Source organism: Mustela nivalis (genome assembly GCF_964662115.1).
Source record: "Mustela nivalis genome assembly, chromosome: 8".
In the NCBI taxonomy this organism is placed as follows: Eukaryota; Metazoa; Chordata; class Mammalia; order Carnivora; family Mustelidae; genus Mustela; species Mustela nivalis.
In genome coordinates this window covers 78,352,939-78,378,185 of record NC_139027.1, presented here as the reverse complement: position 1 = coordinate 78,378,185, position 25,247 = coordinate 78,352,939, and the positions used below count along the sequence as shown (strand labels likewise).

The following is a 25,247-nucleotide window of genomic DNA, read 5'->3' as shown; positions in this document are numbered from 1 at the left end:
AATCTGTAACACATCCTAAGAAGACATGAAATTTTTTCTTTTTTCTTCTAAGAAATAAAAAAGCAAATGAGCCCCCCAAAACACGCAGAGGATTATAATTCAAGATAGCTATTCACTACAACCATACGTATTTTTGGATGACTGCCATAAATTAGTAGGTTTTCTCAGACTGTGATTTTTTAAAAAACACCAAAACACAACTAGAGGATCAAAAAGAATTTATTTAAATAAGTGAGCAACCTCACTGTCCCTAACTTTATCTAGTTCTTAAGGCATTCAAAGTAAATTATTTGTGGAAGCGCTCCTTTCCTTTCAAATGACAAGAGCACTTTTATATCTCTTTTTAATCTAAAATCTTATCAGGATATGAGCTTTATATAACAAATCCACTCTTGCAAGAGCTGAATGGATGTTAAAATGTAGTTTGGTACAATTAGAAAATTGACAACAAATATTTACCTACTGATTGACAAGTTAATTGTAGAATGCTTAAAATATTTCAATTTCTAGGACTAATACAAAAAAGAAATCACAGTGGTATAGGTCCTCAAGGACTTAGCTGAGTAGATGGAACAGACCCATGAGATAATTAGACACCACAATTGTAAATAAGAAAGTACTATATAGAACAATTAGAGATAACACCTAAGAAGATGTCAAAACACTCTTTAGTAACTCTCCCATACAAGTCAAGTGGTAATTCAGAAGAGAAAATAAATTAGGCTGTTGTGGGGAGGCCCTGGAATCCAGTGAAGAGGAGTGGGCTCGGGCCAGAGGCCTGCCTCAGCTCTGCCATGAAAAACTTCTGGCTAAATCCGAACTGCTCCATGGTGCCTAGTTAGCAAACATGGTACTTGACACACACACAAAAGGACATTTGTTCACTCACTTCTGATTTGGATATGGCTACGCATGGAAGGAAGGGCAGGCCAGGGGCTTCTAGAAGAAACTCACTCCGAATACCTGCAACTCAGGACTATGGCAAGCTCACTGCCTGAATTCAATTTTGCCTTCTCACAACCATGTGAAACAGAGGATGCTGACACCAACAGAACAAGCCGGCTGCTCTTCTGGCCTCCTCCAGAGCAGAATCTCTTATACGAAGGGTCTCACTGTCCTTAAGCCCAGCTGCATTGGCAACTCGCAGTCTCAGGAACCCCCTATGATGTATCAGCTGTCTGGCTTAATTTCAGTCTGGTTCCCTGGGTCTCAGTAAGTTTAACTCAAAGAGAAGAAACTGGATCAGGTCCTTACAACATCACAATCTATGAATATAATAAATAGAAATATGAATCGTAGAATATAAAACTTACTAAGTTGTCAGCTATGAGTAAAATACAGCTTATTAAATATGTTATCTAGACTTTGTTTTACAAGAAATATCAAGTTGTTTTAGAAATGCCAAACCAGAAAAGCAGAACACTACGGAAGTCCTTAAAAGAATGATTCTTACCTTAGTCTCAAGATATCAAAAAATGGTTAGATCTCACAGTAGAACATAACCTATGTTATGTACAAAGACATTACAGTTTTTCACTAGGTTGAATTAAATTTTACCACTCAGGACAATATTCTCATAAATCAAGTAGTGTTAGTACCTCTACAACACCAAGCACATCAGAGGACCCAGCAATGTCTGCAGAGAACAAGAAACGATTACCTTTCTTAACTGCCAAGACTCAAATTCAGCAGCAGAGCAAAGCAAGTCTTAACAATTACTGAATGGGGACACCTGGGTGGCTCAGCAGGTTAAAGCCTCTGCCTTCAGCTCAGGTCAAGATCCCAGGGTCCTGGGATGGAGCCCCGCATCCCCGTATCCCCACATCAGGCTCTCTGCTCAACAGGGAACCTGCTTCCCTTCCTCTCTCTCTTTGTGTGCCTCTCTGCCTACTGGTGATCTCTGTAGGTCAAATAAATAAACAAAATCTTAAAAAAAAAATTCTGAATGGCAACTAGGAGCTAGGCATTGCACTGGTCACTTTACATGGATAACCTTATTTGGTTCCTGCAATAATCCTATGAGGTAGCTAGTTATTACCATTTTAATGATGAGAAAATTGAGATTCAGGAGGTTAAGAAATTTGCCTAGAGCTACAGAGCCCTTGACAAAGCTTAAATGAGGTGATCAAGGAAGAATGTACCACTGTCCCAAGTGTGTCCAGGGAAAAGCTCTGATCAGCAGACCCGACTGTTCACATCCCTTTGGTAGACACAGCCCTACTAAGGTGATGTGGGTAATGTGGGCCATCAAACAATCATGGCTTGATATTATTTCTTAATGTAAATTTAAAAATTAATGTTGTTTTCCAAATGAGTCTTCAGTAAATCTGCTTAGGATGAATCCCTTTCCCATGACCAAAATGAGTTTCTGGATCTACAACTGCTGAGGAACAGACATCAGACTACTCAAGTTACTCTACTCTGAGGTCTGGTATGAATGGCACCTCCCTGGAGGACGTGTCTATTTCTTTTTTTTCATTAACCACAACATTCTTTTGTCTCTTCTTCTGAATATTAACTTTCTCTGTTGGATTTCTAACACGTTCTATATATAGCAAAAATGTGAAGCTGAGTCACTAGTGAGTTCCTGAAGAGCACCAGACCAGGTCCATAGGCTCAAGATGCCAGGGAGAAAAATACAAATACAGTATTTTATTGAGAAAACTAAACATTATTACTTCTCTCTATATATAAGGACATCTACATCTTCAAGGAGGTAGGCACAGTAGGTAGTTAACAGCAGTAGTAGTATAGGTAGTAAGACAAAACTTTAAGAAGCAAAAAGCTCTGGGATACAGAAAAAAGGAAAAAAAGCAAGCAATATTCAATCTCTTCAAGTGTACAAAGAAGTGTTTGATAGAAACCCACAATTTTAAACTATAAAACATGGGAGATTGCCTTAGTTTAGAAAAAAAGTTTAGAGTATAGAATACACATCTAATGTAAGAATAAATGTCTCTTTCACTAGATTTATACTGATAAAGCTCAAGCTGCAGAATCTGCAAGAATGGAAAAGAGGCGGGGTGCCTGGATGGCTCAGTGGGTTAAGCCTCTGCCTTTGGCTCAGCTCATGATCTCAGGGTCCTGGGATCGAGCCCCACATCGGGCTCTCTGCTCAGTCGGGAGCCTGCTTCCCCCTCTCTCTGTCTCTGCCTGCCTCTCTGCCTACTTGTGACCTCTGTCTGTCAAATAAAGAAATAAAATTGAAAAATTAAAAAAAAAGGAAAAGGGGCATGATCAAGAGGGGGAAATCTAAAAATTACTTAAATTCTTCCTTCATCCTCCCAATCATTAATTTAACACAACTTGAAAAACTAAAGCAAGTTGCTTTTTATATGATTATTAACATCGTAGTACATGCTTATTATAGAAAATGTGGAAAACATTAAATAGTATATGAGCTGATTGAAAAATAACCCATAATCTAACAGTTAGCATGTTTTATATCCTATCTCGTAAATAAAGATTTCCTTTATAAAAACCTCAAAAGTATCACCCTACTTTTTTTGTTTACTGCACTGTGAACATTTTCTTATAGCTTATATCTTTTAAACATACTAAAACTCACATTTTTAGTATACTGAACAAAAATTTTAAAGAACATGATCTATAATGGTTTTATAGTATTTGGTCATACAGTAGCATAATCTAACCATTTCAGAGGCTCCCCATTTTTAAACATTATAAGTAGCACTGTAATGAATAAGCAATACATACCCACACATACATTTACATGCATCCCTTATTTCCTTGTAATAAATTCCTAAAGATGGAATTTTGAGGCAAAGGGTATGAACAATTTTAAGGATTCTGAATATTACCAAATTATCAGTGTAATGAACTGAGTGTTTGCATATGCCCAAGTCCCCATGTTGAAATCTAATTAATCTCTGATGTGACAGTATTTGAAAAATGGGGCCTTTGGGAGGTAATTCAGTCATGAGGGTGGAGCCCTCATGAATGGGATTAGTGCACTTATAAGAGGCTAGAGAGCTAACCAGCCCTCTTTCTACCACTTGAGGAAACGAGACAACCCTAAAAAAGGGTTCACTAGAACCCAGCCATGCTGGCATCCTACCTAGGACTTCTAGCCTCCAGAACTATGAGAAATAAATTCTGCTTATAAGCCCCCTGTTGTTTCTAATACCGTAAGTTTTTGGTATTTTGTTCTAGCAGCCTGAGTTAAGGTAGCAGTCATTTAGAAATTTGTATTGGGTGCCTGGGTGGCTCAGTGGGTTAAAGCCTCTGCCTTCAGCTCAGGTCATGATCCCAGGGTCCTGGGATCGAGCCCTGCAGAGAGCCCAGCAGGCTCAGCAGAGAGCCTGCTTCCTTTCCTCTCTCTGCCTGCCTCTCTGCCTAATTGTGATCTGTCTGTCAAATAAATAAATAAAATATTAAAAAAAAAAGAAAGAAAGAAAAAAAGAGAAAATTGTATCAATTTATGCAATTTATTCCTACCAAAAGTAGGAATTTGCCAACACTTGAGTCTTTTAATATGACAGACCTAATAAAGCATGCAACCTATGACATAATGATTCTCACTTCCAAGGCTTTTTCCATAAGTTTACTTCATAAACTTAGAGGAAAATATTTTGTAGTAAAATTTTTTTTACCTGTGGTTAAACAATTTTTCCAGGTTGTTTTTCAAACAAATTTACCTCTGTTAATTAAATTAGTTAACTGAAACAGTATGAATTGCATAAATTCATTTAAAAGCTAAGGTTATTCTTCTATGTGTATATTTGCAGTAACAGGTGTCTGAAATAATGAAGACAATCACAGTAAACTCTGGGTTTTAAGATACTGAGTTTTCTTCCTTCCTATGTTACTTTGAAATTTTTATTTATTTTTAATTTTCAAAAAAATTTTTTTTCAAATATTTTCTTTCTACCTCTCTGGTATGGCTTAAAAATTAAAAGATGAGCTACCATTCTTTAAGATGAACCCATATGCTAAATAAAAAGTACAATATATCAAAAATTATAAAGTTTTTCAAAAGAAGAAACATTAAAAACCTACAAATCTGTTTACAGTTATGATGTGGTAGCTGGTACTGGGCTAGACCTCCTTCTGTAAATGACCATAAAACTGAGCAACAAACATAAAATATTATTTGCAGAGATTGGGCAGTGCAGGTCTGTGATTCCTGAGCAAAGGGAAACAAAGATTCCGGAATGCCCTGATATTCTTTTTGTGCCACAGGGAAGGAAAACCCGAAAAGAGCACAGAGATCTCACTGAATTGAGGAAACAGAACTTAAGGTTTAAAGCTAATGAAGTCACTGGAATTTAAGAGGCAGAATACAAGAAAGAAGGGAGCTGTGGAGAGAAAAAGTTTCAAAAATTTGTAGAGAGATCTCCTAATTCTTTGCCTGGAGACTAACCTGCACATGCACAAGATAAGATTCCTTGAGACCAAAGAATAAAATTTGGGGGGAAAACGACATACAGAGTGTGAGGTGAACAACTATTTGAGCTTGCAAAGGTCTGGGAGACATTCAAATTCTGCAGTTAGAATGGAGAGACCTCACTGAACATCACATGCATTTAATAGACACCCTAGAAAGGCCATACCTCTGTATCAGGGTTAAGCTAGTTCTGGAATAAATAAAATGCTTAAAACCAAAGATAAAGAGAAAAACAGAGACCCTTTAAAGCAGCCAGAAGAGCAAAAAAAGACATACTATACCAAAAGACAACAGTAAAAATAATCGCTAACTTCTTATCAGAAATTTTAAGCTAGAGGATATTTAAATGATGACTTTAAAGTGTTACAAGGGCGTGGGGGGAATGCTATCAACTTGAAATTCTATATTCAGAATAAATATCCTTCAAAAATGAAGGCAAAAGAGAATAAAACAAGGTCCAGAACTGTCCTCCTGCCATAAACAAGTAGAAAACTAGTCAAAATATAAAACAACTGTTTCCAGCTAGTAGACAACAGGTCATATGGAAACATGATCCTTGAAAGAAGGAAAACAAATGAGGTGAGCCCAAGACTGTTCCAGGTTTCCCCGTGGAACCATAGCACATGCAACAGAACCCAAGTAGAGGTAATAGTCTCACTGAGTTGAGAGGACAGAGGTTGGAATTTGAGAAGTCTGAGAAAGCTAGAATTTGTAGCATAATACCACAAAGGAAGAAACTAAATATGAATGCTCCAAAAACCCCCAAGAAGTGTCCTTGAATTTCCAGCTAAATACCAATCTGCGTATGTGTTGTATGGAAATCTATGAGGCTAGACAGAAAACAACTTCCAAAAAAATATCAAATGCTGGGAAGCTCCAACCCAAACAACTCCCAAAGTTCACACAGGGCCAGGATCATTCAGTTTCCGCCAACTTAGGGTGAATAAACCTTGATGAAGACATGAGGCAATCAAGGAAGACACAAGAAGGGGCACGCCTCAGGAGTGGGCCCAAACTAGCCCTACACTGAAAGCTATTCTAGAACTGCCAAAACCCAAACCCAAAAAAACCTTAAAACAAAACTCAAAAGATCAAGCTGATCCACAAATAAATTAACTGCCTGCCAGAACAAAACTTAGTACTCAAGAAAGGAAAAAAAAAAAAAATCAAGACACTCAACATTAACTCCATAAAAATTACAGACATAGGAAAAAATGAGAAATGGTAACTTACAATCAGGATGTAGAAGTGATAGAGAGTAGAAGAACTTTTAATAGAAAGATTTTATTTTTTATTTTTTAAAAAAGATTTATTTATTTGGCAGGGCGGTGGTGGGGACAATGTTTGTACACGAGTAGGGGGAGGGACAGAGAGAGAGGGAGAAAGAATCTCAAGCAGACTCCTTATGGAGTGCAGAGCCCAATGCAGGGCTTGAGCCCATGACCCAAAGACCACGATCTAAGTCCAAAGCAAGAGTTGGACACCTAACCTAAGCCACCCAGGCTCCCTGAGAACTTTTAGTATAAGGACTTTAAAACAGTATTTAGAAAAAAATTTAAAGGCTTAAAGAAAAAGATGAACATAAGGAAGAAAAGATAGAAATTTCAACAGAAAAAGGGAAATTATTTTTAAGAAAAACAGTGGTAATTCTAGAACTATAAATAAATATACCTGATATTAAAAATTAACTGGATGGAAATAAGAGCATATTAGACAAAGGAAACTTAAGAAAAAAATCAGTGTACCTGAAGACAGGGCAAGAAAACCTTTTCAAACTAAATGGAAAGAAAAATAGTTTGGAAGAAAAATGGACAGAGCTTCAATGACCTGCCCAAAAAACACATGTAGGACTGAAGTCTGAGGAGCAAAGAAACATTTGGGAATCTAAAATTTTGAAGAGAGATGGCTAAAAATTTCACAAATATGATGAAAACAATATGAGCTTCTTAGTAAGTCCCAGGATAAACAAAAATGAAACCAAACTAAGGAGTATCATAGTAAAGTTGTTGAAATCCAATCAAAGAGAGAAAAATCTTAGGAGCAACCAAAGGGTAAAGGTATATTATATATAGGAAAACAGATGTAAGAATCACCATAGAATTCTTGTCAGTAGCTATGCAGCTAAAAAAGTAAAAAAAAAAAAAATCTTTAAAGTGCTAAAAGGAGGGGGGGAAAAGTGAAAACCTAGAATTCTGTATCCACTAACAATAGCTTTCAAAATTAAAAGCAAAATAAGGGGGTGGGGGAAGCTACACTATAAGAAATTTGTAAAGGGAAGTTTTCAAACAAAAGGAATAGGATATCCACAAACTTGGATCTACACAAAGAAATAAATATCTAAAGAAATGGTTAAAATGAAGGTAAATATTAAAGACATTTTTCTCATTTTTTAAAAGATTTTACTTATTTGAGAGAGAGGACATACAAGCAGAGGGGAAGAGGCAGAGGGAGCCTCCCTGCTGAGGACCCTGGGATTATGACATGAGCCCAAGGCAGGAGCTTAACCAAACTGAGCCACCCAGACAGCTCCATTTTTCTCATTTTTAATTACTCTAAAAGGTAAGTGCCTATCAAAAGCAAAAACCAGTAATGGAATTTAAAGCATAAAATCAAAATGTATGACCAAAAAAAAAAAAAAAAATGCCCAAAGGATGAGAGGAATTGAAAGTATATCAATATGTAAGATTTTTGCATTATACATGAAGTGGCATATTATTTGAGGGTAAACTGTTATTAAAAATAACCCATCCAAAAGCAGATAGAAAACCAAGGGGGGAAAAAAACAATACACAAACAATAAAACAGTACATTTTAATCCAACCATATCAATAACTATATTAAATGTAAATGGTCTAAATTAGTGGTTGGCAAACTTTTTCTAAATTAGTGTTGGCAAGCCACAGAATATTTTAGGCTTAAAGGACTAAAATGGTCTCTGTATGACCAGATGGTCACTAAAGGACAAATGGTCTCTATCCCAACTACTAAACCTTGACATCATAGCACAGAAGCAGCCAGAGATAGTATGTAAATGAATGGGCATGACTGTGTCCCAATAAAACATTCACATAAACAGGTGGATGCCTGGGTGGCTCAGTCAGTTGGGTGTCTGCCTTTGGCTGAGGTCACAAACCCAGAGTCCTGGGATCAAGTCCTGTATCCAGCTCTCTGCTCAGTGGAGAGTCTGCTTCTCCCTCTACCCCTTACCCTGCTTGTGCTCTCTCACTCTCCCACTCTGACAAATAAATAAAATCTTAAAAAACAAAACAAAGCAAAAAAAAAAAAACAAAAACAAAAAACAAAAAACAGGCAGTAGGCCAAATTTGGTCTGCCAGTCATAGTTTTGCCAACACAGTCTAAACATACCAAATTATAAAGATGTCAGATTGGATAAAAAAGCAAGACCCAACTACATGCTTTGTACCAAAAAGGCACTTGAAATATAAATGACATAAATAGATTAAAAGTAAGTGGATGGAAAAAGATACACCATGCAAATATTAATCAAAGGAAATTTTAGTATCACACAGAGACTTCAGAACAAGAGAAATTACCAGTAATTGACCCCAGAGGGGTCAATTCATCAACAAGACTCAACCCTAAATGTGCTGTTAACACATGCAACAGTGCTTAGAATATGAAACAAATCTAAAGGAACTGAAAGGAGAAACAGACAAATCTAAACTTGTATGTGAAAATTTCAACTCTCTTCTTGACAGAACAAGTAAATAGCAAATTGGTTAAAATATAAGGAGATATACAAAGACCAACCTAACTTAACTGATATTTACGGAACACAGCACCCAATAAGAGAAGATACATTTTTCTCAAGTACAAATTGAACATTAACCAAGATACACATGTTGGGACATAAACCAATCACATAGTATAAATGGACTGAAATTATTAAGAATATGTTCTCTGATCAAAATGGCATTAAATGAGAACACAGTAACAAAATACCTGCAAAATCCCAAATATTTGGAAATTATTTGACAACACTTCAGAGCAATCATAGGTCAAAGAAAAAAATTACAAATGAAAAAAGAAAATATTTTGAATGAAAATAATACTGCAAATTTATGGCTTTAAAAGTTGATAATCTTTTAAAATAAATTCTTAATTCAATGATCTAAACTTCTGCCTTAAAAGCTAGAAAAAGTATAACAAGTTAACTCAAAGGGAGGAGGAAGTAAGGAATTAATGAAAGATCAACGCATGAACTAGAAAAGAGATAAACCACAGAGAAAAATCAACAAAACTGAAAGTTGATTTTTGAAAGGACTGATAAAATTGATTAAGCCCTAGCCAGACTAATCATGAGAGGAAAGGTGAAACAGACAAATGCTTCAAGACACAAATTACTGAAACAGGACTAAAAAGAAACAGAACAATCTTATATCTTTTTATTTAAAAATTAAATCCTTAAGAAAACCTTTCCATAAAAAAACAAACACACACAACCTTCCACGCCAAGATAGCTTCATTGGTGAATTCCAACAAGCATTTAAGGGAAGAACATCAATTGTACCCAACTCTTCTGTAAAAGAAATTGAGAGGGGACATTGTTAGTGGGAGTATAAAATGGTAAAACTACCTCGGAAATTGTTCTGTCAGTTTCTCATAAAGTTAAACCTACACCCATCCTATAGCCCAGCAATTCGATGTCTAGGTAGTCACCCACAAATAAGGAATATTCATGTCACAAAAGCCTTGTACAAGAATGTTCGTGGGAGCATTACTCCTAGAAGTTGAAGACCAGATACACGCTCTTCCTACAGTAATAGATAAATTATAGTATATCCATACAACGGAATGCTACTCAGCAACTGAAAGGAACTAACTACTGCTACATGTAACATGGATGAATCTGTATTTTAAACAAGGGCTTCGGGCACCTGGGTGGCTCAGTGGGTTAAGCCGCTGCCTTCCGCTCAGGTCATGATCTCGGGGTGCCGGGATCGAGTCCCGCATTGGGCTCTCTGCTCGGCAGGGAGCCTACTTCCTCCTCTCTCTCTCTCTGCCTGCCTCTCTGCCTACTTGTGATTTCTCTCTGTCAAATAAATAAATAAAATCTTTAAAAAAAAAAAGGGCTTCATATAAATTTTATACCCAGGGAAGTTTGAGAACCACTATTACAGAAGCATATATATAATAACAAAAAAAGAAATCATAAGAGATTTAGGGAGTTTATAAATTAAACAGTACCACATACATTATAAACTGTATATAACAGTTGTCATTTTCTATAGATGCTTAATTGCTATTTCTTTTTTTTTTTTTAAGATTTTTATTTATTTATTTGACAGGCAGAGATCACAAGTAGGCAGAGAGGCAGGCAGCGAGAGAGAGGAGGAAGCAGGCTCCCCACTGAGCAGAGAGCCCGACGTGGGGCTCGATCCCAGGACCCTGAGCTGAAGGCAGAGGCTTTAACCCACTGAGCCACCCAGGCGCCCCCTTAATTGCTATTTCAATTATGATCACAATAGTCCTGTGTTCAAATTTCTTGTGTCCTCCATAGACCTCCAGTTCCAAATTTTAGTCTTTGATCCTATAACTACCCTAATTTCTCATTAATTCGAACTTAAACTATACATTTTAGATAAGGAATCCTGTTGACCAGATCCTTTGCTTTTTTTCCTTAATGCTCTACTACATTGGTAGTTTTCTTGACCTCTTAATAGTGGTATTCTTACTGTTTGCTTCACAGTCTTGACTTTCTACCTCAAACTGAACCCAAAACTCATCTTTTCCACTAAGTACTAAACCACCTCAGATTTTTTCCAAATTCCCTCAGCACTTGAAGATCTTTCTCCTAAAAGATGGGCTATTTATTTTACTGAGTTTGGACACCTCCTCTTAATGACTCACCAACTCCATTCCCTGGCTTAGAGCGTAGAACCTTTGGAAGAAAATTGAAAAGATTACAGTTCTGTTTAAGGTTCTTTCTCTTGTGATGTTTTTACTTTTCCCTCTTGGAATGCATTCTATTTGCCAGAATCTTAAGCTCTATAATGCTAAAAGGTAGGAGAGAAAGAGAAGCAAAGAGACGGTTGATTAGTCCAGAGCTTCTCTGGACTAGATTTTTAAAGAAGGTGAAAAGGCCTTCAGACTTCAGTATCTGTTTAGACCACCTCACCAGCCCAAGGAAGCAAACAAGACTCCAAAGAGAGTTTCAGTGAGGAGTAAGAAAGTGCATTTGTTATGAATTCCCAGTGTTGTCCTGGAAGGCCAGTATATTGTGATATACTGTTCCAAAGACACTAAAATATATTTCTGGCAGATGTTTCTACATATTGTTTTTAAGGTTAGGTGGGGGGGGTTGAGTTGAGGGGGGACAAAAGGTAAATATTAAAAAATTGCCCACACTCTTGAACTAAGTGCCAGTTTTGGCAGTTGCTTTTTGTTCTGTGTACATTATTATTTAGGAATTATGGTCATTACTCACCTTCACAAGCTTCAACTCTAAACATTTGCCTTCTAAATCCTATCTATAAACCTGGCCACACTTCTGAGCTAGACCCATATTTTTATCTGATGTTTTGGTTATGTTATTACTCATCTAAAAAGCGTAACTACTTACCTGAACACAAACCCACTATTCGCCCCTCTCAAACTTGCACGTATTATTCAACTGCCAAGTCAGAAACCTTAGACTCATCCTCAGCTTCTATCACCTGCAAACACTTACCAAGTCTGGAGGGCTTAAACTCCTATATATCTGTGGTATCAGTACTCTTGTTTCTATCCCCACTACAAATCCCTTAATTCAGACCATCATAATCACTTTCCTGAACTAGAGCAGAATCTTAAATGGCATCCCTGCCTATGATCTACCTATGGGACGCCAGACAGAATGCCTCATTCACTTACCCTGCCATATGTATGATTTAGAGAATAAATACCTCCAATTTCTCTTCCACCAATGCTTCCCTTTACTACTACTATAACCAGTATCCTTTGACAGCAAACTATGTCACTTCCCCTGCTACAAAACAAAATAAAAACTCAAACTCCATGTATGGCATATGAGACCATTAACAGCTTGTTCATTCTACCTTGATTCTAGTCTGATTTCCTAATTTTCTTTTGTACTCATTTTGACAGATCAAACTTTATCCTCCTCCTTAAACACACTATACCCTTTCATTTTTAATAAAATAATCTAGAATAGGGGGCGCCTGGGTGGCTCAGTGGGTTAAGCCTCTGCCTTCAGCTCAGGTCATGATCTCAGGGTCCTGGGATCGAGCCCCACATCGGGCTCTCTGCTCGGCAGGGGGCCTGCTTCCTCCTCTCTGCCTGTATCTCTGCCTACTTCTGATCTCTGTCTGTCAAATAAATAAATAAAATCTTTAAAAAAAATAATCTAGAATAAATAATCAGTCCAGCTTGCTTTATTTTTAATGATCTCCCTTACACTATTTAAAGCCATTACCTAAACCTGTACAGAAGTAATGAGTGAACAAACCATCAGAAGATACAGCCAACTCTCAATTAACTTATTGTCATATTCTTATTACCATGGTCAGTGTAGACTAAATGGGAAAGTGAGTAAACCATTTCAAAAGTGAGTGGCTTGGTAAGCTTCATCCTTACCATAAATTAATGCTAAGTCTTCAGTTACAGACTTACTACCCTCCTTTTGATCGACAGGCACAAAGAACTATAACTCCAATTTCTTCACGTCTATCCTTTTCCTTCATCTTTAACAACTCCCTTTCCCATTCCTACTGTCACTCCTCTGTACTTTCCTTCCCCGGCTATCTAAGTTTTTCTAATACCCTCTTTGTCCGCCCTTTACAAGAACATCAGTATTCCTCTATCACTCTTCTTGGTAGAGCACCTAAAATCTTATGAAGTACTTCCACATATACTTACTCATTTGATATTGCAACCTTATTTTGGGGGATTCCAAAATCAACAAATATCAAGGGGGGGGGGGCGGTAGATGGCAGTTTATACTGTCAAAATTAAAAGGACACAAGGAAACCTCATTTAGAATGGAGTCAGGAGGCCAGGAGGGGGAGCTCTCATGCCCTACCACTTTAGTCCACTGAAAACCCAACAGGAAGAGAGGTACCTTGCAAGTCAGTACTCCTTTAACTGCTACTTTACTATTCCAGCAGGAGGAGCAACAGCCCAGCCAATGAGAGACTGTCACAACTCAGCCAATGAAAGCCGCTATACTTCTGCTAGCTTAATCCAATGAACTTTTTGTTTATAACAGTTCTCTCACTTTCTCCCTTTGCTCTATAAAAGAGAGATCCTTTCCTTTGTTCTCTAGACTTGCTTGTGGTTTTGCCATCACTTGCTTGTTTAGGATTGCAATTCTCTGCTATTTCCAGGTAAAGCCATTTTTGCCAGTAAAATGGCTTGCGGTTTTATTTCTAAGGTCAACAATATACAGCAGATGCTGCTCATCTACGTAAAATTTAAGATACTTTATAACTCATCTGAGGAAACTGCAGTTCAAAAAAGTTATTATTCATCCAACATAGTGCTATTCCCTCTGCCTAGAACTCCATAATCCCTCTTCACCAGGTCATCTCTCAAGACACATCTCAAGCCTTCCCCTACTCCCAGAGCAAACGTATTACACCTATTTCAATGCTATCCTAATGTTTTCTCACACCACTTCTATCATACCACTGGAAGAATCCAGGTATGTGGACTCTTAACTCTGGTGTCTTTTCTACCAAACAAGATTTTCTTATTAAATAATGTTACCTTATTAATGCCCATTAATAATCCAGTATTTTATAGTGAAGAGGAGAAACATTTTATGGATGGCCTGTGCTACTTTCCAATCTCTAGGGTAAAACTGTACACCAAAAGAACCCTTATCTTTCCTTAAAATACCAGGAATTTAAGGAATGTCTCCAAATCCTCTCAAAGTATATAGATATGATCTCTCCTGGTAATGGCATTCAAAACTGCCACAGCAAAGGAGAAAAACAGCATTTCATTAACCCTAAATTAAACTGTTGTAAGTTTTAAAAGATGCCTGTTAATATCTTGGGAAACATTTAGATTAACAATCAAAAGATGAGGGCCTTAGTCCCTACTCCACATACTGGGTAACTTGGGAAAGTCACTTAACTTCCCTGAATCAAATTTTCTTTTTTGAGAAAACTGGACAATTTACTTCCCTTTCAGAAATGTTTGGAGAATTCAGTGAAAAAAATGACTGCAAATCACTTAGCCTGGAACATAATGAACAGTCAAAAACAAACAAACAATCTCTTTTATAATTATTTTCATGGACATCATTTTTATCTTCAGAACTATGCCCAACAACTTTAACCTTAATACATTTCAGGACTTTGTGGCCCAGCAACAACTACAATTAATGCACTCATAGAAGCTATCTCCAAGACTTCTGGATCCCCTTTCCGGGTCACAACTCAGGTCATGTAAATATAATTTGGAGTATCTTCTCCTAAATTCATTATCTTGTTCTCTGCACACAGAAACTCAAAGGATGTTCCTATAGCTTCTCCTTGTTGGCTTGGCTGTCAACTACCTGGAACAGCACACAGAATCAGCTGCAAATCTGGCAACTTTCACTGCCAGTCTGTCTTTTAAATCATTTATAAAAAAGAAAAAAACGTTATATAAAATTAGTCCCAGCACTGATCACCTGAAGGGTAATGAGGCTGGACTACTGTCTCATGTTAATAATTAAAGTTGAAGACTAAATAATTAGATAAATAAGCTCCCCTTTGGCTATGTGCATATTTTAACCCCTAAAAAACATACCTGGACTTCTCCCAATAGATTTCATTTAATGTTTAGTAAGTTTATTCTTCAGCTTTGGAATATTTCACCTGTTTTCCATACACAAAGACACACTAATCTGCAGAACCCAGGGTCTATGTTAGGGTTAAAAATCATACAAAATCCTGATTTTTTTTTCTTAAAGATTTTATTTGTCAGAGACAGAGGGAGAGAGAGCGAGCGAGCACAGGCAGACAGAGAGGCAGGCAGAGGCAGAGGGAGAAGCAGGCTCCATGGGACTCAATCCCAGGACCCTGGGATCATGACCTGAGCCGAAGGCAGCTGCTTAACTAACTGAGCCACCCAGGCGTCCCCAAAATCCTGATTTTCCTCCATATTTCTCACTTATTTCATATTTCAACTATATTTCAACCTCCAATTCTTAACTCCCCTTTCTCTGACTACCCACTATATATGAAGGCTTAAAGTTCAGCTCCCAAATCATTCCTGTTCCAACACTCTACCTTTCCTTTTCCATTTTAAGTATATATACATTATTTAAGTAAGCTTCTAACTTTTTAATTGCTTGAAATATAGTATATCAATACTTGATTACCACATCTACCTGAAGAATCTTGCCCAGAACAGAAAGACTGGATATTATTCCTGGTTATAGGAATCTTCAAATAAAATAAGGAAGTCATAATTTGAAGACAATCCCAGAGCAATAAGCCTATTTCAAAAAAAAAATTTTTAAAGATTTTTATTTATTTCTTTGACAGAGAGATCACAGTAGGCAGAGAGGCAGGCTCCCTACTGAGCAGAAAGCCGGATGTGCGACTGGATCCCAGGACGCTGAGATCATGACCTGAGCCAAAGGCAGATGCTTACCCCACTGAGCCACGCAGGCACCCCTTCGAAAATACTTTTTAAAATTATCTTCCTCACTTATTATTAGCTTTGATAAAAGATTATTGTATGACACTTCATCAAATCAAAGGTAAATTTAATTTTGGTATTAAACATCACATGAGCAAAAGGCTTACAGACTGATAGAGAAACTGTGGAAATATATTCTTGCTCTACTGTACTTGGCAGTGTCATTATGATTATGAACTCTCTCAAGTCATTCCTTGGGCTTTTTCACCTACATGTACAATAAAGGGAGCTAACTAATTCTCAGTTAAACTACTCAGATGCAAATTTACCAAATATTAACATGAAGCAACAGTCCAGCCAGTTACCCTTCAATATTACTTTTGCTCTAACCAGATTCAAAAGCCTTCTCTCCATTACCCATGAAAAAGTAAGATAATTGGCTAACTCAGAAAAAGAATTTATTGAGTAAGGAAAATGATTCGTAGTTTCCTTTGGTCATTCTCTAACATCTTCATTGAAGCTAAGAAAGTAGTTTGCATGGTCCATACTCAGTCCTTGTGTCCGTGAATTTTAAGTATGAATAACTGGCAATTCACAATGCCATAATTATTTTTAAACATAAAAAAATTGCAACTTAATGAAATTGAGCAATAATTGGTTATATTTTATTATAACACAGTATTTCAGGTTTTTTAAGATTTTATTTATTTGACAGAGAGATCACAAGTAGGTAGAGAGGTAGGCAGAGAGAGAAGGGGAAGCAGGCTCCCTGCTGAGCAGAGACACCACCACCACCACCCCACCACCCCCGCCAATGCGGGGCTCAATCCCAGGACCCTGAGACCATACCTGAACCGAAAGCAGAAGCTTAACCCACTGAGCCACCCAGGCGCCGCAATTACATGGTATTTCTAATGTCTCTTGAAACCATACTTAAATATTTTATTCCCATAATTAGATTATGTAATTGATTGGAAGAAAAGATCTGCATGTCAGTTCTACAAAATTCCTAAAAGAATTTCATGATTCCAAAATTGACCAATAAACTGTAATAATTTCATAATCTTTATTATAATAGTTAATCAAAAGAAGATTAGGTGTTGGTCACTCTCAAACATTAAAATTCTGTATCAGGGAAAGAAAAATATGATCCTGAAAGCTTTTGATAGCTCCATGTAACGCTTATTTCAGATTAAAGGGATAGGGGGAGACAAGATGGCGGGGAACTAGGAGGAGGCGCCGTTTCAACCTGTACCCTAAAGTGAGCTGATTACCTACCAAAGAACTCTGATCACCTATGAAATCAGCCTGAGATTAGAATTATACACTTTTGGATCTCAGATTAAAGGGATGACCCATGTATTTATCACCTGAAGTATCTACCCACAAAATGCCTGACTGAGATCTAAAAAAAATAGCATGAATCTACAACTAACATAATAAAAATGCTTTTGAGCTACACTTACTTCTGCTTTTAATCTCTAACCTGTAAAATGGACTCAATTCAATGAAATTCTAAAAATATGGGTAATTAAAAATATGTGATTTTTTAAAAAAAATCACTGAAATTATATTTAAAAAGAGACTTAAAAAAGTACACTCATGTATGACAGTAAGTTACATGTTGTGACAGTAAGTTAAGGTGCATGAGAACCAAAGTCAAGGGAATGACAAGCAGAAGAGCTGTTATAAAAGCAAGAGAAGAACCTGGTAAGGCAGAACCAAAGAATATGTAGGAAAAGTCCACCACTGTCATTTAAAAAACACCTGTTAAACCACATGTTCATACTAATTAGAACTGGGTTACAGCAAAGTAAAAAACAAATTGTTACAAAGTTGGAATTACACAAATTTTACCACTAAAACCCAACAATATAATAAATGAAGTTATCAAAACATTCACTTAATAGAAAACAAGGTTCAAGGATTTTCTCTTGGCTTCATTGACAGAAAGGAGTTGTAATGAATAACATATCTTATAAATTCCTGATTTCCTTACCTAATCTTACCCAGTAAGCCTTTGGAATTCACCGCATTTTCACTAGAATACCTGCAAATCTATTACTGGTATTTTGATTCTAGAATAATGTTACTGCAACAAGGTTTCCAGATGACATTTAGAAAATCAGACACACTCTAACTTGATACACATACCTAATTAAAGGTGCAAGACAAGCAGAGGAAGGAGAAAACAAACATGAGGGCATCAGCTGCACTAAAAGCCTTGTAAGATAGACTCTTAGGTGATCATGTATTTATCTAGGAGTTTTTGGTAGCCTCAAAGTGACTTCATTAATAGTGAAGAAACAAATGGGCACACAAGTGTCTGTACACACCTAATGAGCCATAAGAATAGTGTCCAATATCTGTTGCACTCTTACTGTGTGCTAAGGAAAGAAACACTTTGAATCCTCACTACTCTCCTATGAGGTGGTTATTTACTACTACCCTCACTCTACAGATAAGGAAACCTAAAGTACACAGTGGCTAAATCATCTGCCAGACATCAATGTTATTAAGCCGCTGAAATACAAAGTCAGTCGTTCTCTATTACAACTATGATAGAAACTGTGTTTTCATAATTGTCAAGTAATTCTACTATTGCTCTTATTTTTAAAGGTACTAAAGCCCATTTTAACATAACAAAACTACATTTACCGAGAATAATTTTCATATAATTTACTTGGAAAATACAGGAACCTTTTGAATTCTGAAGATCTTGTAAGCAATTAAGTTTTAGCATAAAAATCACAGAACACAAACCTGCTCCAAGCTCATCTAATATTTTAATCTAGATGACATGACAGTTTGTCTCTTTCCAATGAAAAAGAAATATCAGCACTTCCACTAACAATGAGCCATATTGTTTAAAACTTTTCAATAAAAGCTTATCCTGTTTTATATCATTTCATGTATCAATGTAGTCAATTCAAACTTCCCCATCCTTAGCAGAGAACAACATCACAAATAATCCAAAAACCATTTACAGTTGGCACTGCAACTCTTTAGAAATAAACAATGTGAATGTGATAATGTAGAAAAACTCTGGACTAGAGTCCGGAGACCTGCCCACCCATCCTGGCTCTCTCACTACCTACCAATTTAGTCCCTTTCCACGGTTCTGGGCCTTGGTTTCCTGACCTGCAAAATAATCATCTCCACCACCTACTCTCCCACCTCTAAAAGAAACATGACTCTTGTACATACATCTTTTTTTCCAAGCTTCCCATTCTCCATCTATTTAGCTATTATCATTACTTTGCAGGCATTAAACATTATTTTTCCCTGGTTCTACAAAAGGAGAAAAGTCCATTATTAACTAAGGTGAGAAGGGAAAGCCCTCAGGACCACTAGTTTACCATAGATGAGTCTCAAGGTGAATAATGTAGAAGCCATTATAATGCTAAAAGGTGTTAGGTTTCAATATTTTAGGCTACTGTTTTGTGTGCCAGTACATTCTCCCTAAGGACAAACAGTAAAATTCAAGGACAATAAAGAGAAAAAATTGTAATTATCCATCAGTTATTGAAAAACTAAAAAGGTGACAAATGAAAATATTAGTACTTTTTTGGAGAACATTTTTCTCTGATGAATTACATTACAGAGCAACATATCATTCACAAATTTTCTCAGATATGTTTAAGTACTCCCTACCAAAAAAAAAAAAAAAAAAGTTTTCCTTTTTTAAATTGTGAGGAATTAGTCATTTAACATACATGTGATTAAGAAAATATTTAAAAGATGAAAAGATCTAGCTGTGCAATTCTTAGCTTCCTTTTCTCAATGACTTGAAGAATCTCAAAGGGATGCCAGAGGTAGAATCTGTGGACCTCCACAGCCTGACCCTGGTATGCATTTTCTACCGTCCTAACCCATTTTCAAGAGTGTTATGCAAATACAAGATTACTAAAATTAAATTAAGCATCTGACATTAATATTGAACTGTTAGAAAGCTCATCCTGATTTGCTTTCTAGAGCTGCTACATTACCAGCATCTTCTCAGCACAATACTTAAAGTTGACCTTGTAAAGAAACACTTAAAAGCAAGGGACAGAAAGCATGTGAATTACTTAATAATCTTGTAGACTAAAAGTTTAAGTAGCAAATTCTAACAGCATAGTCAGTCCACTCTAAATGTTACGTCAGGAAGAAGTAAGCCACAGCTATAGGTTCAGAGACCTGAAGAAAGGATATTCAGCGGATATAACGGCGTCTGCAAGAATTTCATGGTACAGTTATGAGCATTTCCAGCAAAACTAGTAACTGGTAAAACAACATCAAACATGTACATACATTTTAAAATAACGGGTAACTGACAAGCTCCAGCAGCAAGCCTCCTCCCGGGTGGATTGCCAAAATAAATGTCAGAAATCACCTCGTGAATCCAGTCCCCCAGCCTTCCAAAGTTTGGAACCAAATCGACATGTGTACTTAAACTGCTTCTTAGCATCCTTCTTTAAATGCAACTCCCTCCCCAGAAAGTCAGTTCGCTTCGGCTACTTGAATGCCCAAATCCCAGCACCAAAGAATCGTAGGAGCCCAAGTAGTTGCAGAAGGGTCTTCCAACGGCCGCCTGCGCATCCCTTTCCACCTCGCGTTAAAGCCCTGGAGGTGCTCTGGTCACTTCCCCATCCAAGTTCCCCAGTTCTCTCATCTCCCAGCGGACCGCTTCTCGTCGACCTTGAAGACCCCCCGGATCGGAGCCCGAGAGCCCAAGTGACCTGGCCAGTTGGCCCCTTCCCCGCAGCACGCGTTAACTGCCCCCGCAGTCTCCGGTGGCCTCCCTCCGACCCCTATCACGAACTCCCTCCTACAGGCACCGAACGACCCCCTTCCCCTTAGGCGCCCCACGTCCCTCCAACCAGAAAAATCATTCATCAGAAATGCATCGAGAGCCTACTAAGCGCAAGCCCCCACTACGCGCAGCGCGGTCTGCACAGGGCTCGCGGCCCGAACTCGCCGTCCCCCGCCCGCCGTCTCCTCCCGGCCCGAGGGCCGGCGCTGCCTCAGCCCGGGGTGTGGAGGCGCTGGCCGGAGGCGGACTGCGCCGGGCGCGGGCACCCGAGGACCCGCAGGCGGCCGCTAACGGCGGCGCGGGGGGCCGGGAACAAGCGCGGGCCGGGCGCGGGCTGCGGGGACACTCACCGGTCCGGGCGCGCGGGGCGGCCTCATCCAGGGGCACCTGCGGCCAGGCGGACGGGCCCGGACGGCGCAGTCACGGAGAGGGCGAGTCCGCCCGCCGCTCCCGTCCCGTCCCCTCCAACTGCCCGATCGAGCGCAGTCTCGTTTCCTCTGGACGGAGCCCAGGGACCCCAGCTCTGCCGGATGCCCCCGCCAGGCCCCCACCCCCTTCCCCGGCCGCCTCCCCCCTTTACCCTTTCCCCTCCCCCCTCCCCCCAACCCCCCACCGGAATGGAAAATACCTCCCGGGGCGGGGGGCGGCGGGGGCACGCCTCTCTGAAGGGCAGCCTACCGTGACCAATAGCAGGCGGGGCTCTGGAGGGGCGGGATTCCTAGCGGCCAATCCGGAGGCGTGTAGGTGAAGGCCGAAGAAGGGAGGCAGAGAGAGAGATGGGGGCGGCCCGGGAGTCAGGGAGGTCCAGCGGCTCGGGTGTGCGCTGTGCGCGGCTGCCATTTTGGAGTCGGGCAGCTGAGACGGCGGCCGGGTCCGGCCCGGGGGAAAGGGAGAAGCCAGTCAGGTAGGAAAGAGGCTGTCACGTGGGTTAGAGGGGCGGGGTAAAGCGGGCTGTAGCCGGAGGGGAGGGGTCGGAGGCTGCGAGTCACGGGGGCTGAGGGGGGTCACGTGGCCGGAGAAGGGCTAGCGGTGGGCTTGGGGGCGGAAGGTCAACCTGAGGTGGGAGAGGGAAGAAAGCTTTGTCCCTGGCTTCAACTCTGTTAGGGAAATGGAAAGGAAAAATGATGAATGGAGGGTGTGAGTGCCGGGCCGGAAAATGTGAATGAGTCTCCCTAGCTCCCTCCAGCATGAAGCCACCCAGTCACTGAATTCCAAAATGCATGGGAACCTGGGCATTTCATTCAATTCACGTAGTCCCATCCCTACTCCCTGCTGTCACAAACATGACTCAGATCTGATGGAGGGGTGATTGTCCTCCACTTTTTGCCCGCACTTTATGTGGAAGGGCCCCCGCCCTAGAAATGGCTGAAAGGGTAAAAGAATAGTTGAGGCATTGTGACGCCAGGACAACTCCTTACATCTGGCGTTTTGGAAACCGCGTCGTCATTCGCAAATTTCCTGGCCAGTTCTGTCTGGGCCATACCATGATCACGTTCCAACGCCTCCTAACTTAAACAAAAACAAACAAAACAAAAAACAACTTGCCTGTGAGCCCCTGCCTAACGCTCATCTGTATTTCAATTCATGATTTAAGTACAGCCTAAATTAAACTCCCTTCTAGTACATGGAAAGTGCTCCTCTTAAGTAAGGTTACCGGTGACATCCATGCAACCAAGTTCAAAGTCACTTTTAAGTTCTTATTTGATCTCTCCTGCAGGAAACTGGATGGACTATACATCCCTCTTTAAGCTTTTTCTCCTCCACAGGGCACCCCTCACCCCAGTTTGCCTGACACTATAAACACTCAAAAGATTATTAATCTTACTAAATCTGTTATCTGTCAGCTAGTTAAGAGAGTCCCAAGAGCTGATTTTCAGTCCTCACCTCAGTCGGTGCGTAGTCATTCTACAGCACACTTGGTGACCTAACCACTTTGGTGGTTGAGTGTACCTTTAATGACATCCAGATAAGTGTTTTTGGACATCTCCACTTGAACCTTATTATGACCTATCTAAATCAGAACTCAAATACCCTCAGAAGTGCTCTATTTCCTCTGCTCCTTATCTTTTTGATAATGTCCCCATCCACTCCAACAAATTCAGAACCAAGCACCTGGGTGCAATCCTCCGTCTCCCTCACTGCTGGAAGTACTTCCCTTACCTTTTCTAATTTTGTCACGTGGGTTATATTTACTAGATGCCCTTTCCTCTCCATTTCTACAACCAGAGCCTCACCTGGGTCACTTATTCATTAAGCCACTGAGCACTGTACTATGTTCCAGGCATTGTTTGAGAGCTCGGGATATGTGGTGAACCAAGTGACAAGGTTGGTGAGATAAATATTATATGAGTAAGCTAATAAATGGACAAGATAACTCAGGGGATAATAAGTGCTATGAAGCCAAAACAAAAACAAAAAACAAAACCCGGAAACCTGTAAAAACCTCCTAAATTGTTGCCTATCTCTTTATCTCAATTCCTCCCCACCCTCACGCCACATCTTCTCATCCTTTTTATTCTCAAAAAGGGAATGGCCCTGAGCCTTTCACCTGGAGACTTAATTTTATTCCCTTTCATCTGCCATGACTTCCTTCTCTATTACAGCTGCCTGAATATGAATCCCTCTACTAGAAGATAAGCTACTGTAGAGCCATTGTACCTTATATATATCTTGGTGCCTCCACAGTGCCTGGGCTCAGAATAGGTGCTCACAAATGACTGTTAAATGGTTAATTTCCTGACACCTGAACCAAGCTGCCACAAAAGCATCTCCAGCCCAAATCAGAATGGGAAGATCCATGAACATAGCTACTAGAGTATAGTGACAGTGGTACCTCACGGGCAGGGGTGGGGATATGAATGAAGTCACCTCCTTTGGTTCCTTACAGGTCCAGACTTCCATGATGCTGTGCCCCATGAGTGGCAGTAGTTGCTTCGTAAACACTATTTTACTTGAGAGTGCCAAGTGCATGTGAGCAATTTAAAAGTACTTTTTGTTTCTGATGATGAGCTTTAAACCCAGAGCATTCTGGGTAAATTGCCAGGATAGGCCCTGCAGGAGAAGGTTGCAGTTGCCACTTCACTTTGTATTTCCAGGCCCTTGGGTATTGCACCCCAACAGGGAGTGAGATGTTGCCAGTTCTGTCATAGTCATTGTAATTAAATCCAAGTTCTGGCAAAGGGCAGTGCATAATTATGAAGTATTATTATGGTTTTTATCATTATTAGGCACCCAGCTGCCCAGCCCAGGAAACCACAGTAGTAAAACACTGAGAAGCCAAGCTCCTCTCCCAGCTGGCATGAATCAAGACCAGGTGTATTGGCACACAGTCTTGCAGCTCCACTCGTCAAGACGAGACCTTCTGTCCCCTCTTTTTGGCAAGATAAAAATTTAAATGAATGGGAAGAGGAAATGTGAAGAAGGACCTTTGCCACTGCCTTTGAATCAAGTTCCTTTCTTCTCCTCTCACCAGAATGGTCTCCTCTATGATTTATTGTGTAAATCTTCTTCAACTTTATTCTTGACCATCCAGCTTCCCAAATATCATTTCCCAGGGTCTTTTGAGAATGTATTAATTAGGGTGGGATATAGAGAACAGAAAACTTTTTATTTTCAAGAAATTTATGGTATGGGCTAACTAATGCAGAAAGTATAGTCAGGCTTTGACAAGACATCTGCCTTTCACTGAGCACCTACTCACCACCATACTCAGCACCTTCACATATGCTATGTGACTTAATTCCTATCCTCCCCCCAAAAAGTAGATTTTATTATCCTCATTTTCTTCAAGGTCTCAAAGACTAGGTAAATAACAGAACTGAGATTCCAACATAAATATACAGATTTGGTGATTGTATATTGGTGGATGTGTCCACACTGATAGATGAATATAGGCATCAGACTTCCCTCTTTCTACTGAATCATACAAAGTAGATTTTAAACTGAGCACTGAAAGGACAATTCAGAAGTGATGTTGAGAGAATGGTGCCAAATGAGAAAGCCAAATTGGCCATAAGCCTAAAATCAATCAATAAGGACAGATTTCTTGTTCAGCAATGTCATATTATATTCTTCAAGTACTTTTATTGTCTCAGCTACTCCAAATGCAGAAGTCACCCCAGGTGGTACAGGGTGGGTTGACAATGGAGGAGGGTGGCTTAGGGAGGGAATATGCTTTTGAATGGAGAACTCCCAAATTGCCCATAAACTGGCACATCTAGCACTGGCTTCTGGAACAGCCAAAACCATGGCAGCTTTCCCTGCTGCCAATCACTTGTTTTTAACTGATACATGTAGAACAATTTTCCATTCTCTTCGTTTTTTCTAAAACAATTGATTAACAAGTTTTTAAAGATTTTATTTATTTATTTGAGAGACATCACGAGCAGGGGGCAGAGGCAGAGGAAGAAGAAGCAGACTCCCTGCCGAACAGGGAGCCCAATACAGGAC

The 25,247-nt window shown here is 39.4% G+C and overlaps 2 protein-coding genes across 3 annotated transcripts in view; one reads left to right on the top strand and one right to left on the bottom strand.

The window, feature by feature from the left end:
• Positions 1-21,663, bottom strand: part of SOCS5 (suppressor of cytokine signaling 5) — a 114,970-nt gene extending 93,307 nt beyond the window's left edge. The window contains exon 1 of one of the 2 annotated variants that reach the window (XM_082747009.1): positions 21,477-21,663. The gene's annotated coding sequence lies outside the window, so the exon portion shown is untranslated. Of the gene's footprint in view, positions 1-21,148 lie in introns of both variants that reach the window. The other variant, XM_082747008.1, reaches the window with a different exon arrangement.
• Positions 21,590-25,247, top strand: part of PIGF (phosphatidylinositol glycan anchor biosynthesis class F) — a 114,295-nt gene continuing 110,637 nt past the window's right edge. The window contains exon 1 of the mRNA XM_082747023.1: positions 21,590-21,702. The gene's annotated coding sequence lies outside the window, so the exon portion shown is untranslated. The remainder of the gene's footprint in view (positions 21,703-25,247) is intronic.